Raw genomic sequence first — 15,668 nt, 5'->3', positions numbered from 1 at the left:
CTGCCATCTCCCAGCAGTGCCAGGCTACGCTGGCCACCACAGACACCTGAGAGCGGCTTGCTGGTCCCGGGTTGGAGCGTCTTCCCTCTTCTAATTAACAAACGGCATATTGATTTCCCTCCCCCCCCCAAGTAGCATAGTGATGGAATAAGGGTGCAAAGTACAAGGCAAAACAAATTCAGCTGTAAAATATGAAGACAGACAAGTTGTGCTGCACAGAGGAGGTCAGACACTCGCGGGACTGAAATCAATAGTAGCTGCACTCAGTACGGCAGCATGGATAAACCAAAGCCAAACCCTGCTTGTTCTTATTTCTGTGGAGCACATTGATTCCTCCCATTCACACCCGCCACGTGCATTCTCAGTAGCATACACCAACATCTATAAACACTGACCGAACAACATAAAACCGTGGTTTACAATTATTTGAACGAATTACCTCTGGGAGGGGCAAATCACCGGGACCAGTGCTGCTCTGGAGGGCAAGACAACAGTCGTTGAAATGGTTGGGTTTATGGCAGCGACTTTTGATTGTGAAGGAACAGCACTAACATGGAGATCATTACCCAAGTCGTGAACAGTGAATTTAAGGTGGAAAGTACCCAAAATCCTTCACATTTTTGACCAAAACCCGCGGAGCACTGTAAAACGACTCAATGCAAGACATATTTTAACTGGGTTTTTTTCCTGCCTACGATGTTCTCAGAGATAGCCATTGCAGCAGAACAGCAGCACGCCTGCGAACCAGCCCCAAGGTGAACACAACAGGGTTGTCCACCAATACTTGCAGATTTAAGCTGAATTTCATTTGGATGGTTTTCTCAGCTCTTCGAATGTTTTTACCTGATTGCTACTCCAAGAATGTGTCAAAAATAATTTCAGACCTAGTGTCAAGACCTTTTTTTAATTTGTCATACACATCACATGGCTTATTTTATGGCTAAATCAAAGTTATTCTAAATAAAATCAGTTCATGTGCAAGGTTACAGTCGGGGATTGAAACATGACTAATCTGGGGCTGCTAAATTCTGTTGTTAATTCTGAACTCTCCTCCATTCCCTTTCCAAAATTAGAAATTGTTATTAATAATAATAATAATAATAAATGTCTGTGCACATCATTTCACAAAAGCATAGAGCTGGGCACATTGCAAAATTCCTCCTTGGTGTTTTATTTCTGGTTAAGAAAACAGCCACGCAGTCTGCTGGGGGCAGGGGACGCCCTCCCTCCCTGCATGGCCGACGGCCGGCGCAAGGGGAGCACGCAGGCGGGCAGCAGCGTGGGGGATGCAGCACGCCCTGTCAGAGGGATCCCCATTTTCACACACCCCCAGGATGCCCCCTCCTGCACCCCGAGGTGGGCAGCGCTGCGGGTCCTGCCCAGCCTGCTCCAGCCCCTGGGGCAGCCAGCGTACCTGTCGGCGGCTGCCTGCCCTGCTACTATTATTAGCAGCTCTGTTTCTCCCCAAAGTGCGTGAGAGAAGGAAAGGCCGATACGAGCTGTACCTCACAGGACAGCATTCACGTATCTGCACAAAAATACAGCACTTTAACTGGCACAAATATCAATGCAAAACTTAAAAAACCAAAATGTACCTGCATGCAAGGTGCACTGAAACCAAGCCACATTTCCTTCCGCTGGTGAAGCCACAGACTGTGAAGGCCATCCCTTTCTAGATGCTGATTTATTCCACCAAGGTTTAGGGTTTTTCCTCTATAATCTCCACGCCTCCTCTCGAGCAAAAAGGAAGGACAGAGAGGGGCTGGGGAAGGGTGGGGGAGAAGCCGCTTTCTGACGTGGTAACCCAAAAGAGGAGCCCTGCGGCCAAAACCGTTCCCTTCCTGTGAGAGACGGGGGTTTGAGACAGCCATGTGGGAAACCACTGTGTGCGGCCTGGCGCCCGGGCAGGGTCCCAGCCAGGCACCCATCCCTGCCCTCCTCCTGCGAAGCGAGAGGCCAGACGCCGGGCGCTGCGGCGCTGGGACATGCCCTGGGCAGCTTTCGGCGGCAGAAACGCTCCTGCCGGGCAGCTCTGCCCCCAGCCCCAGGCCCCGTGCCCGTGTCCGCCGGGGCCTCCTACACCGCAGGAGCCCCGGCAGCAAGGATGGACTTTTCTGACCACACTTCAGGTTTGCTGCCGATCCCTCAACCCAAGGAGATTATTCTGCTTTCTGCGAAAGGCGAAACAAAGTCTTTGATGAAAGCAGTCAGGTTTGACTGTGGCAATACACTCCTTTACAAAGAGTTTTCCGTTTTTTTTAGCCAGAGGCCGGAGCTACTCCTGCATGCCAGGAGGTATTTCAGGGCAGAGTCCCCTCCCTGCCAGGCCAGGGGGAAGGATGCAGCGCAGGCTGTGGGAAGTCACAGGACACTTCAACCCCAGTTTTCTCTGATGTTTCAACACTTAAAAGGTCAGGGAGGAAAAAAAGGAAAAAAAAGAAAAAAAAAAAATCACTGTAATTCAGGTGGAAAGCAATGCTTCAATTCCTGTCCAGCTTCCTATCCATCACAAGCTTTTTGTGTCTGCTACCTTGTTGCTGAAGGCAGCAGAGACAGCTCACGCTGCCACGGGCCACCGAGGCCACGCAAGCAGCCTTGACCAGACGCCGGCACGGGCAGGACACGGAAGGCACCGCCAGGTCCTCTCCCCCAGGGCAGAGGTGGCACAAACCCATCTCCAGGATGATTATTTGTGAAACCGCCCTGTTTAACCCAACGCAGAGAGTCCTTTGGAAACTCCGCTTCCCTTCCTGCATCATTACACGCACTACTCTTGTCGCCTTCGTTGGCGTGGCGACCTGGTTCAGGGACGGCTCGGCGACCCACCCCTCGGCCGCTCGGGTCATCAGCACGCAGACACCAATGTGGTGGACGGCAAATGGCGTTTATTGATAAATAACACAGCGTTATATAGCCTAGGTTTACAGCATCACTTCCGTCTGCTTACTTCACGGGTTAAACGCTATTGGCTATTAGGAGAGGGGAGGGACACTACCTTTCTGTACAGCGCGACATCTTCAGACCGCCAAGCCTTAACTACCCACAGCACGAGATATAAAGTAATTTATTTTAAGGTCTAGTTTGTACCTCAGGATATCCAAACACACACACAAAAAAATCATGGTTCAATTCATAAGCATTGCTCCTAATTTGTGTGCGGTTTCTGTAGGGCTTACCTTTCAAGGAGAGCTGGACGCCTGTTTCACGGCACAAGCCCGCCCCAGCAAGTTTACCTGTACAAAAACACAGAGCTTAGTCTATCAGCTCATCCTCCAAAATACACCGTTTGCATTTTTATAAAGGAAAAACCCTCCAAAGGGCCTAAACCTAACTGTGCAACAGCTCCTGACTGGCTTCTGTTTAAATTCAACTAATTATTTCACAAGTGACTCCCTCTCTTCCAGACTTAAATACCAAGCCAGTGGGTCCCACAGTCCCCTAGGAGACTCCAGATTTACAGCTGCATCTCTCATTCTATACATTAGGCGTTAACTCTACATTGCATCTCTATGAAAGTATCGTACACCTAAGTTATGAATTACAGAAGGCTGGACTGTAAAGATACCATACAGCAAATAAGTTTAAGCAATCAAAAGGTCAACCACAAACTGAGAAAACTATTTCTTGAACAGCTGAACACCTCCTTAATACAAGACATAAAACAAAGCAGCACAGAGAGAGAAAACAAAGCTGACTTGTAACAGGATTTTTGCTTTCAAAGCAAATTCTACAAGCTTAAATATATTTTCTGTAATAAAAATGGACAAAAGAGTCTCTGTAACTCGTCCTTTAATGATTTTTTAAATTGAAGTACTTTGCTGTATGTTTTTCGTCCCTATAGGATAAATGCATTTCATTGTATCATCTTATATAAAACAATTCTGCTTGAACATAAGCAAAATAGTTTTTTCTGTTCTTTCTAGAATGAAATATTGCTACAAAGTATGTCTTCAGGAAATATCCTAGGTCTCACAAAGGAGCATTTACAGGAAAACAACTGGTCAGTCCTGGCCAACACCTTTGGGATGTCTTGGCCCCCTCGTGCACAGAACCCCCCAGGGCACACAGGGAAAAGCAAAATTCCAAGCCAGGGTGCAGGTGAGCAAATACTGCTATTAAAATAGTAACATTCAAGAACGTGAAGGAAAAGCTGTGGGACTAAGAACTCTTATTTGAGAGAGACAAATGAAAACTTTAGCAGCGGGCATTTTGTTTAGGGAGCTGAGCTTGGCGATCTGAGGACACTGAAATTCGACTGCTCCCCCTTCCTCCAGCAGCGCACACCACCCTCAGCTCAGCAGCACCCCGAGGAGAAGTTGTTTACCCGGTGAAATATGAGTCCTATCTATTGAGGTTTTCATAACAGTCTTATTAGCGGCAAGTCTTACCCCAAACTCAAGAGCCTCAGTTCTCACCTACCTAAAGCTCCTTCCTCTCTGTTTCCTTTGGGTCACAAACATCATGTGAAACGATGGAAATTTATGGTCTTTTCAACTCCAGCTGTTAAGCATTCATTGTTTGTAAATGTCCTGCAGCCGCCAACTTCTCACAAACATTACTTTTTTTGACACTACTTTTAAAAGAATCTGTTAACATCAAGTGTCCCTTGGTGAGCTCTTAGAGTGTTTTATAGAGAAATAACCCCCATGTATTTTTTGGTAACAGCCACTTGATTAAACTGCTACAACAATATTTTTCTCTTCTCCCATTTATTGTGCACCCAATTACTTTTGGATCGCCACAAGGATAAGATCAACAGCTCTTGCTTTCTCTTTCAAGTCTCCATTACACACGCACATGGACACACACACAAACTGGTTTCACACCCCTACCCCAAACCTGGAGGTCAGGGAAGGTTCCCTAACATCTTTTTTCAGCCAACAGACCCATCAAGTAGGGATAACACTCCCCGGCTTTTTATGGACATACATTTATTTACATAGTTAGGAAGGCTGAAGGTGACAATGTCACAAGTTGAAATCCTCTTTGACATAGTGCACCACCAAAACCAGTTCACCATCAAAACCAGCTCACCAGCAGCCGAGTTACCTTCACGTGGATGCCCACTTCTCCTCCCTCCTGGGCTGTCCCTGCATTTCAACAAGCAGCGTTCTGCAGTGCGTTTATGACAGAGTATCCACAGCCCATTGTCTGTGCCTCAACTTTGTTTGCAGAAGGGAAAAGATTGGGCCACCAGGCCAATTTCTTTTGGTAGCTCTTCGTAGCATGCTGCAACATCTCATTAACACCCCTTGCCATGTAAAAAAGCAGTAACGCACGTATCAGAGGAGTTTTACGGCTGTTTTTAGAATTGCCTCCACTCATCTACTAACTGTAATAGTTTGTTGACCATCTTAGAAAAATCTCTAGGATAAACACTCACTCATCAGAGCTTCCTTTTAAAATATTCGCAGCTACTTCATAAATCCTCCTTCTAGCAAGAGAACAAGCTTCTGAACCAAAGCTGTCCCTGTAAATAGACACTTTCCCAAAAGATGAGGGGTTTGACTGTATCTAGTAGCGTTAGTTCAACATCACTGAAAAGTTCTCTCAGTGCTCATTTTACTCATTAGCCCAAATTTACTCATTAGCAGGCTTGTGTGTCTTCTAATCCTGTGAGCAGCCTCCGCTGTGAGAAGTTACTAGCGTGACTTCAAATAGTATCCTTCATCTCAGCAAGCTTTAAAGTTTTTCAGCAGCTGAACACTGTTAAATCCACCTCCTTCAAGATACGATGACAGATACTGTGTCTTTCATTTGGGATGGGAGGGAGCATTCAACAAGTCTGGGTGTAAACCTTCTAATCTAGGCCAGCGTAACACCAGAATTATTTACGATTTCAAAAGACAGGGGTTTTATATCATCAGAAAGACTGATAAGGTAGAAAAAAAATCATTGTGGTATGAGACTTCTTGAGGTCACCTGCCAAAAATCATGCACAATAATATACCTGCAGAACAATAACGCAGTTTACAAATCTCTATTCACTGGCGTCACCCGATCTGGGACCCAGCTGGATTCACATCACAGTTTATGCCTGACAAATATCCGAATAAATATCCAAATAAAGATCCTCTGAAGTCTTTCATACTTCATTTATTTGTCATTGCTGCATGACCGCGGACTTGCGTTAGCCCAAACACAAGCAGATTGAGCAGATCCTAGCAGAGAGCAGGGACTATCTATCTGGGGAGGTTTTGAATGGCTTCCAGGGCTGATGCAACACCTGAAGAACAAGAAGGGCATTGCACAGGCCTCCCACCTTGAGATTATTTTTTTGCATCGATGAGACAACCCAAGGAGACTCTGGATTTAAGTCCAGCACTTGAAAGATTGATGCAAGTAAAAGCACAGAATATTTTGTATGAAAAGCAACAAACAGCAGGAAGATGAGATGATATAGTGAGGCGTCACATCTGCAAGATCTTCAATGAGATGGAACAACATTTTCCCAGTATTTTACACAGCTTCTTGTAAAACTAATGGCTTTGGGCAGCTTTGTTAAGACAGCCAAGAAAGGCCCCACCAGGTTTGACTACAGATCCACATAGCTCCATATGTCATCTCTAACAGAGACCCCTGGAAAAACAGGACCAGCACACGGTGGTACCTCACTGCTTCCCAGCTACTTGCAGCTGAGAGTTTACCTCACCCAGGGGCTGCATTTTTTTGCTTAAATTAGTACATGGGAACCACACAGCTCACCGAATTTCTGAAAACTTAGTTTCTTAGGTCAGTGAGTTTAACTTCATTCGTGGGAGAAATGATAAAGCGGTGAACAAGGCAAAAAATCTTTTGTAGACATCAACAGCTATGCTGTAAGAGCTGGACTTTGTTTAGACGAACTAGAACAAGCACTCCAGCGTGTGTAGCCGATGGGAGCTCCTCACATTAGTCATATATGCTGAAGCACACAGCAATGAAAGCTTTTCAAAGCAAAAAGGACTTAAAATGTATCACTGCGATTACTTTTCTAAATCCAAAGCTATGCAGCCTCAAGCAGAACCCAGATTACAACCCAGCACTCTGCGGGTCCAAATCCCAAGATGTTTCTGAACCAATATTGTTCCTATGCTCCCTGGCAATAAATTCAGTTCTGCTGGCACACCCAAAAGTTACCTGCTAAAAAGCACAGGATGATAAAAATACTGAAACATTTATGAAATATCAGTGCTATTAAGTTGTACACCCCAAATTCAGATTCTCCATTTCCCAAACTCCCTGGTGCCTGCAAACGACAGTTTATGAAAGCAGCCTGTACGCCTTGTTGTGAAACATCACAAATGCTATTTTTCAGGCTTGATTTTGAGGTGTATGGTTTAGCACAGAAATTTACATATAGTGAAGGGTTTAGGGATTTTTAAAAGTAGATTATAAGCAGAATGTATTGTTTTTTTAAAACAGCTAGCCTCCTGAGTCAAGATGAATATAAGATTTTTATCCTTACAAAACCAAATTGTTAAATATGCTCTGCACTCTAGGAGTCTATTCCCTTGCACAACTGAAAAAACACAGCTGATAGGTACGCTCTTGGTTTCTATAGGGGCAAAACAGGAGTTACACCAGCTCTCCTAAGGAAAGAACTGTTGAAAGCAATATAATTTACATAGACTGTACTTGTCCTGTTGATGACCAATACGAAAAAAACCCTGACAAGCAGGAACTGATGTATAGCTTGCGAGTAAGGGAACCTCCCTCCTGCAGGAACATGATGAAAAATTCTGCTCTGTCGCCACGACAACTTGTGCTACATAATTGCCATAGAAACCAGCTGAACATTGTTAGTTTTTAACCACACACACAGTGGCCAACATGCCAACAAGGAGGAGCCACCACCGGGTGGGGGCTCTGCCCCGCAGCCGGTCCCACCCCAATCCACCTTTGCGGTTCAATCCAACCTTCTTTCATGCTTCCCGGCCCCACGCCACTAGCCAACCTCCCGACCTCCGCTGGCTCTCCAAACCCAAGCCCATCTCATCACCAGCGCACTAATTTCATGCATTTTACTGTTGCTTTCTCTGCCCAGCCCCCCCTCCCCCCTGCCAAATGATTTATCAGGCTAAGATTAAATGCGGGTAGAAAATTCTCATCTTCTCAATGAGTCATTGAAAATCTGTTCTATTAAACCAGCGCACCACGGGGTGGCTTTACACGCTGCATTTGCATCCCACGCACATAGTCACAATATCAGTTCAAAGGCACCGTCCTGTCCCCTGAAGAGCCACAATTTCAACATTGTCATGGCGAAAGAATGTGTTTACTGCGCACCACCAAAACCCATGCGATCGTCATTTTAATACACCAGCTCGGGCCGGGGCGCTGCCTCCCTGGCAGAGTTGTCATCATGTGTGGTGACGTAAAACAGCAGCAGGAGAAACACATGCTAATGATCTTCAGACTATCAAAACCCAAAAGTTCATGGATAGATAATGTCTTTCACCCAGCTATCTTCCAGCACGGAAGAAGGAAAAATAAATACAATTATTACTGGGTTTTGACCCAGCCTGGGCGCAGAGGGTGATGCACGAGCTTGGCCATCAGCACTGAAGGATGTAGGAGGTTTGGAGCAGCTTGTGGCGGGGTTCCAGGGGCACCATCCAGGGGCCGAGCGCTGCAGGTCCACCCTGCGTGCATCCAACATGCTGAAAGTGCCATGAATTTACCTTGTTCTCCTCTTGGAGGACAGGTGGGAGAGGGTGAGGCCTCTGCTGCTGCCTCCGCCCTTGTGTCCCCTCCGCTCCTCACACCCCTCCTCTGCCTCCCGCAGCTTCTCCGTGGGGTGGATGCAGGCTGCAGCACTGGCAAAACTCCCTGATCTCAACACCGAAAGGCAGCGGTGGGGTGGCACAGGCACCTGCCCACAGCCCTCGCACACCCAGCAGGGTCTCATCTCATGGGACTTGTGATGGTCCAAGGTCGCATGGCAACATTGGCCCTGGTGCCTGAAACACCCAGCCCCTGCACCACCCCAACCCTGCGCCTCGGCCTCCGCTGCTCAGGGTTGGTATGGTTGGTACGGTATAACCATATAACACACAGCTATACCATACACCATACACACACATATATACACACAGTTATACCATATACATATATATATAGTTATATACCACAGCAGCTCTGCCCACATAAGACTGTCAAAACCCTCTTACTTTACGTTAAGCTTAAACCCTAGCCTGACACTCCCTAAATGGGCTTTAACAGTCATTCAGTCCTATTGCACTGCCTTGGTAAAAAAAAAATTAGTTCTCACACTGTTTAGGAAGGAAAAAAGAGAACGGAGGAAGGAAAAAAAAAAATAATCTTTTCTAAAATGAAATGCAATTTTGGGTAGTTTTCAACAGAAAACTCATAAACCCTTTTTTACAGGTTTTTTTTTGGCAATTCAATAAAAAAAGGCCCTTGCAACGAAGACGAAAAAACATCATTTTAGTATTCATATATACATGAAGGTGTGAAACTAGATAACTGCTATTGCTCTTTACAGCTGAAACAGAACCAAATAAATCACTCGATGGGGAATAAAGCCACCAAGACCCAAACAAATCTGACTAGAGCAGTAAAATCTATCCCATGTTTATTAACATGGAGGAGAGTATAAATTACTTTATCCTGGAAAGAGGCTGAGTCCAAAACGACTTTTCTTTTTGTATTAATACCACCCTCTAGTGGCAGTTTCTCTGCTTTATTGAAGCAAAAATGTAGTTTAACATACTGATCTTATGCATTAAGAAATGGTACAAAAATTGCAAACAGCAATTTGCTTACCTGCGCCAAATTGAATGTGCACACTCTGCAGTCTCTGAATCTCTGCAGCTTTGGAAAAAGCCGTATCTGGCTCATTTCAAACATAACTTATAAAAATAAGCGCCTAAGAAAATGCTACCGTGAAAAGCATAAAATAATAAAGTCCCTACAATGCACAGCTGCAGAATAACCTTCTGGATGGATAAGTTCCTCAGTGCTTCGTGAGCAAATTAATCTCCGAAGCATGAGCCTTATGCTTTTAGTATATTGTTATCTTCTCAGCCCCCTAAACACTCTTTTGCTGACAGCCTTAGAGACAAGTATGGCAAGAACTCATGACAGTTCAGTCTCTGGACTTGCCCCTTCTTCCTGGACATACTACAAACTCCTCAGTAAGGTGGTGGTGGGATTTTTTTACTGCTCTCTTACAATTTCAGTCTGAAACATCTAGAACGAGATGTTCCTAATCTAGCAGCTATCATTTCAACAAATTATTCCTAACTAGAGATGGGCCTGAGGCACCCACAGCATATTCAGATATTAAGCACCTTCTGTGCCCAGGGATGAGTGGATCTGGGTTATCATTTCAGTCTACAGGGATAGCAAAAAAAATTTAAGTAGTGCCACAAATCCCACTAGGCTGGTCCAAGATTCAGGCCCATCTATTTTTACACCTAGTACAGAGGAAGTAATACACAACTTCAGAAATTTGCCTCCCACTTTTCTCGCTGTGAGGTACAGTCAGAAGGTCAGCCGGCTTCAGGCAACCACCGAGTTTGGAAAACTCAGTATACGAAATTTTGGGGTTCCCAAGCAAAGCCAGCATGCAGAGTATAACTTTAGCATGGAAATGGCTGATTAACTGCAGCTAAGTGTATTGCATTTGCAGGAAAAAAAGGTGCAGATAAATTGCTTGGGAGGTCGGGGTGGGATTTGATTCATCACACTAATTCCCCACTTCTGCAACAGTAAATGAGGAACAGGCTTTTCCCAAAAACCCATTACCCAACGACAGTTGAAAGTAATTTGCTCTTGCTCTCTCTGGACAGGGATACATGAAGAGAAGGGGAAGATAGCTTTTACTTGGCTTACGCATCTTGCCTTCAGCAGAGCTCCATGCACTTTACTCAGAAGCGAGCTCTACAAAAAGGCTTCCACACCTAGAACGGGACTTAATCGGCCAGCTTTTTAAAATAGTTTGGTGCATTTGCAGCATCAGATTGAAAGGAGAAGGCTAAACCTGTTAGTGTTCCCAGCCCCTCACCCCTCATCTCTCAGGGTGGGGACAGGGGCCGGCTGTACTGCTGGGGGCAAAAGCAGCCTCAGCTGTCCCACTACAAGTGTGATATAGAGCCCTCAGATGAAAAGCATGGTCTCACAACCCAAGTTTTCACTCTTTAAGTCTTGTGTCCTCCTAGAGTTTTATCTACAGGTGATACAGAGTCTCACACAGTCCCAGGCAGTCCTCAGAGAAGCCTCACTCCCAGTCCCCAGAGAACCAGATCCAGTAAGTGCACCGGGAGGACACACAACCCCAGGCTTCAGCAGCCACCACTGATCTTGCTGAAGGCCATGGTCCTTTCACAACTGTCCCCTGCACACACGGTAGCCCAGTGATGGCTGCACCCACACAGAAAATAGGTGAGTTTCTCCTCTTCGAGCAATTTAATCTCTCATCCCCCATATGCCAAGAGAACGGCACTACCTGTGTCCTGGTGTTTAATGCAAACCCCTGCCATGCAGCTGAGGCTGCGGCACCCTCCACAGGCCCTGGGAGAGTCACAGGCCCAGGGAGAGGAAGAGACAGCAGGGAAATACCTGGGGGCTCTGCTGAACATCTGCATAAACATGCAGAGAAGGGAGATGTTGACTTGGATTCCCATGGCCAAAGACAACATTGAAGCTGGGTATGACATTTTACTAAGTAAATGCTGAAGACACCACCAGGCTGCTCCGTACTGTGGGAGGCAATGCTTCCTCCACCTATGTGGCCAGAGAGGACTAACTCCAAGACAAAATGGAAGACTGGGAATTCAGTTTGACACAGGCACCCCAATTCTCCCTTAACATCTCCCACTAGCGCTCATTTTGCATTTGACCACTATGAGTGGGGACCACATCACCATCCCTGTAGGAAACTTAAAGGTCTTTTTCCAAGGTTGTGTATCGCAGTATGGGATCATGGCAATGCTGGTTCTTTCTGGCTCTAACCTGAGGAATTCGACCTGCAGACACTAAAAAAAAACTGTCAGTGCTTCTGTAGCAAATGGTGCATACACCACAGACCCAAAATTTCGGGCCACTAAATATTTTATCTGATCAGCAGTGAGCTGCACAAATAAAGCACGACATTGCACTGCTCTGCAGCTTCAGATGTTAGCTCATAACATCACAGCAGCATATCCTAGCTAATAATGGGATACAGCAAAGCCAGTCTTCATCATCTGTCCAAAACCAGCTGCTTTGCCAAGATCATTGGTACTAAAAGATTGAACACTATCATCCTGGAAATAGCGTAGTTATTTTACAGTAGCCCATAAAACCAGCAGTTGCAACTACAGGCAGGGTCTAGCACAGCTTTTCCAGGACATAACATTTATACAGATTCCCACAAAATTAGGCCAGCAACACAGAGGGGCCAGCAAAAACCTCCTGCTCATGTTCTGTCTGCATAGCAGTCCTTTTGTGCCTGTTCTCTCCCTGCCTGCCTTTCCCAGAGCTATCATCCGCCCCGGCCCATCTTGCAGTGACCTGTCTCCTGTTCTGCGCTTTGCTGTCCTTACCACTGCCATGAACAGCTAGGGCACGGTCAGGCGAGGTGGAGAGCTCTGTTATTCTACCACAAACCCAGCACCTGCAACGCCAGGTTGAAAGTTAGCAGAGATCTGAACTCAAAGAGGCAGACTCTTCCAGAAAAGCTCCATAGCAATTAGAAAAAGAAGTCAGGCAATGTGTTGAAAGAACTCACACACAAGAGAAGAAAAGAGGCTGTTCCTGGAGGAAAACGAATGAGTACTTAAAAAATCTCACAGCAAAAGAATCTGTTATCTTTATCCTCCAAAAAGGACTTTAAGTCAGTCGTTCACTGACAGGGAAAGGAAATCAAAGTCCAAATTCCATCTTGCATTTGACTTCTTTATTTTGTGTGCCGCCTCTGCGAAGCATTACACTATTGCTGTCCTTCGTCAGCATTCTCGTTTCCAGAGCCTCTCCTGCTTTTCCCATAAACGGCTCCTGCCTTTGCCCAGTCACAGCCCCAAGGCCATCCCTGCTGAGCAGCACAACAGTCATCCCCAGCGGGCAGGACACCACTTACTGCTCTGGAGGCTCAGGCAGAGCTCGAGCAAATAAGCAGTGATTGGCCTTGGCTGCTTATACCTCTGGGAGTCTGAAAACAGGACTTCTGGAGGAAATAGGGCAGAAACACCAAAGTTTCAGCCAAGCTAGTTATTAGAGCCAGCACTTGTGGAAGCAATCACAGAGCTAACCACTAGCCCAGGACCAGCCACGCTGTGCAACACTTTTCTGACTGTGAGATGAGGGGTTGTAGATATTGGGACAAAAACCAGGACTTAAAGAATAAAGCATAGCACATTGCTGATTTTCTTAAGCTAAGCTTGGTTATGAGCAGACTGGGACCCAGTGACGTAACAGGCAGCAGGCTGACCCGCGGCAGCAGGTGTCGTAGACACTACACAAGGAAGCCTCAGATAACTGGTATCAAACAAAGAGCAACCACTAGAATGATCACAAGCAACTCTAAAGGCTCGTATATGAAGAAGAGTGGACAAGAGCAATAACCATCATGGAGAGTGCCACAAAATCATTCCCACCTACAGCACAGTGTTTTTAAGTGAATTAGATAAACACTGAGTATTAGTATTCAAATAATACCAGGAATTTGTTACTTTTAGATCATTAAAACCTGAATATTATGTGCATTATGCATATATTGCAGTCCTTTGCAGCACAATATAAAATATATTAATAGTTTCCATTCCCTGCATTGTCTTCATGCAAAGGAGGGAGAAAAGGAAAGACCTTTTATTCAGGAAAAAAACCTGAACGCTGCATGTAAAAGAAAACAACTTACAAGACATAAATATAAAACATGTAAGAGATCTGAGAATACATATGCTGTCAAATTCACATTCCAGGCAAAGGACACTAAACTAAATGTTCTGCCAAACTCCTCATGAACTTTAGTAAGTGATGAAGTATATGAAATTTGCTACATGACAAGCTTCCACATTGCTATTCCAAGCAATCTGAGCGGCACCAAGAATATCAAATCTCAGTGCCTGTTTTAAAAACTTTCAAATAAGTCTGGAAGCCTTGGCTTTCATTATGTTACCATAAACATCTTTACATCTTGCATTTAAAGCAGTCATTTCTACAAGACTTTTAAAGTGCATTAGTACATTCAATCTTGCTTAGTTAAATTGGTGGAAAGGAAAAGCTTGCAGACGTGGTATCACTGAGCTCAGTAGAAGTGCATTTGTTCTCCAATTCTTATAGTAAAGAGACTGATCAGTCTTTTCCAGTACTGAACTTAGAAAGTTGAGAAAGTAGAGTTGTGGTTGTTCAGCCTGGAGAAGAGGCGGCTGCAGGGAGACCTTACTGCGGCCTTTCAGCACTTAAAGAGGGCCTATAGGAAAGAAGGGGACAATCTTTTTAGCAAGTCCTGTTGTGACAGGAGAAGGAGTAATGGTTTTAAACTAAGGGAGGGTAGATTTAGACTGTATATCAAGAAGAAATTTTTTACATTGAGCATGGTGAAACACTGGAATGAGTTGCCCATAGAGGTAGTGGAGGTCCCAGGCCTAGAAACATTCAAGGTCAGGCTGGACGGGGGTCTGAACAACCTGGTCTAGTGGAAGATGTCCCAGCTCACTGCAGAGGGGTTGGGCTAGATGACCTCTAAAGGTCCCTTCCAACCCAAAGCATCCTATGATTCTATGAAATTAGCAATGAATATATTTTTTTTTCCAGTTACTGAGCTTCTGGTCACCTTTACTTACTCCAGAGATACGTTCTCCCCTGAATTATGCAGGTTTGCATTACCAGCCTAGCCAATTCTACATCGTAGATTACTCGGTCTCCCTGTTACCTCATTTGTCATTTAAAACAAACTCCTCAAAGCATCAAATAAGAAACTGTGCCGTAAGTCTGCATGGGGCTAACAAATCTATAAATATTCATTCATCACATGTACTCACACCCCCTACACACCCACTTAGTTTTTGGTCATAGCACACCTCAACTCTGCAAAACTATTTGATACGGACTCTAGTGTAACCTCTCTTCAGATTCATCCCTGCAGTTTTCATCCAAGACACTTCCTGCAGCCTGGATTTTCTAACACCTACCTTGTATTAATTTAAGGCCGACATCTTCCAAGGAGAGCCTCAGAGACAGGACTCTCAAACCCAAGGACAGCTCCGCAACAGTTTCTCTCTCCAGCACCAAGTTCTCTCCCACCGTTTGTCTGCATATCTCTCCCTTTCCCTCCCTTCTCACACCATGAGAGTAATGGTTATGGCTCCCTTCAGTTCTTCATCAATCTAAATATTCAGAAATTCTTACCCGCAAGTCAGGTGGCTCCTCTGGCTGCTTCCCCAAGATTCTCTGAAGAAAATCACAGCAAACCACCCCAGCACTGATAAGCGATAAAGCAAGCCTCACCTCCTCCTGCACAGGAACATCACCTAGCACCCCTTCCCAGAGACATCACTCGCCAAAAAACAGCGGCAGGAGCATGAAGTGAACCACCAGGTCTGCTGGAGGTAACCCACTGGGAACAGCCTCCAGCCATTTCAGCAGCTGGCAGAAGCTGCTCCCAAAGGGAAGCTGATTTTTCTTTCACCTCTTCCAGTACGTCCCCTGCAAATCAGAAATGAGCAAGAAGGTGTCTGCGCCAC

This window comes from Opisthocomus hoazin, chromosome 8 (genome assembly GCF_030867145.1).
Source record: "Opisthocomus hoazin isolate bOpiHoa1 chromosome 8, bOpiHoa1.hap1, whole genome shotgun sequence".
In the NCBI taxonomy this organism is placed as follows: domain Eukaryota; kingdom Metazoa; phylum Chordata; class Aves; order Opisthocomiformes; family Opisthocomidae; genus Opisthocomus; species Opisthocomus hoazin.
Note: the sequence above shows the minus strand (reverse complement) of the source record.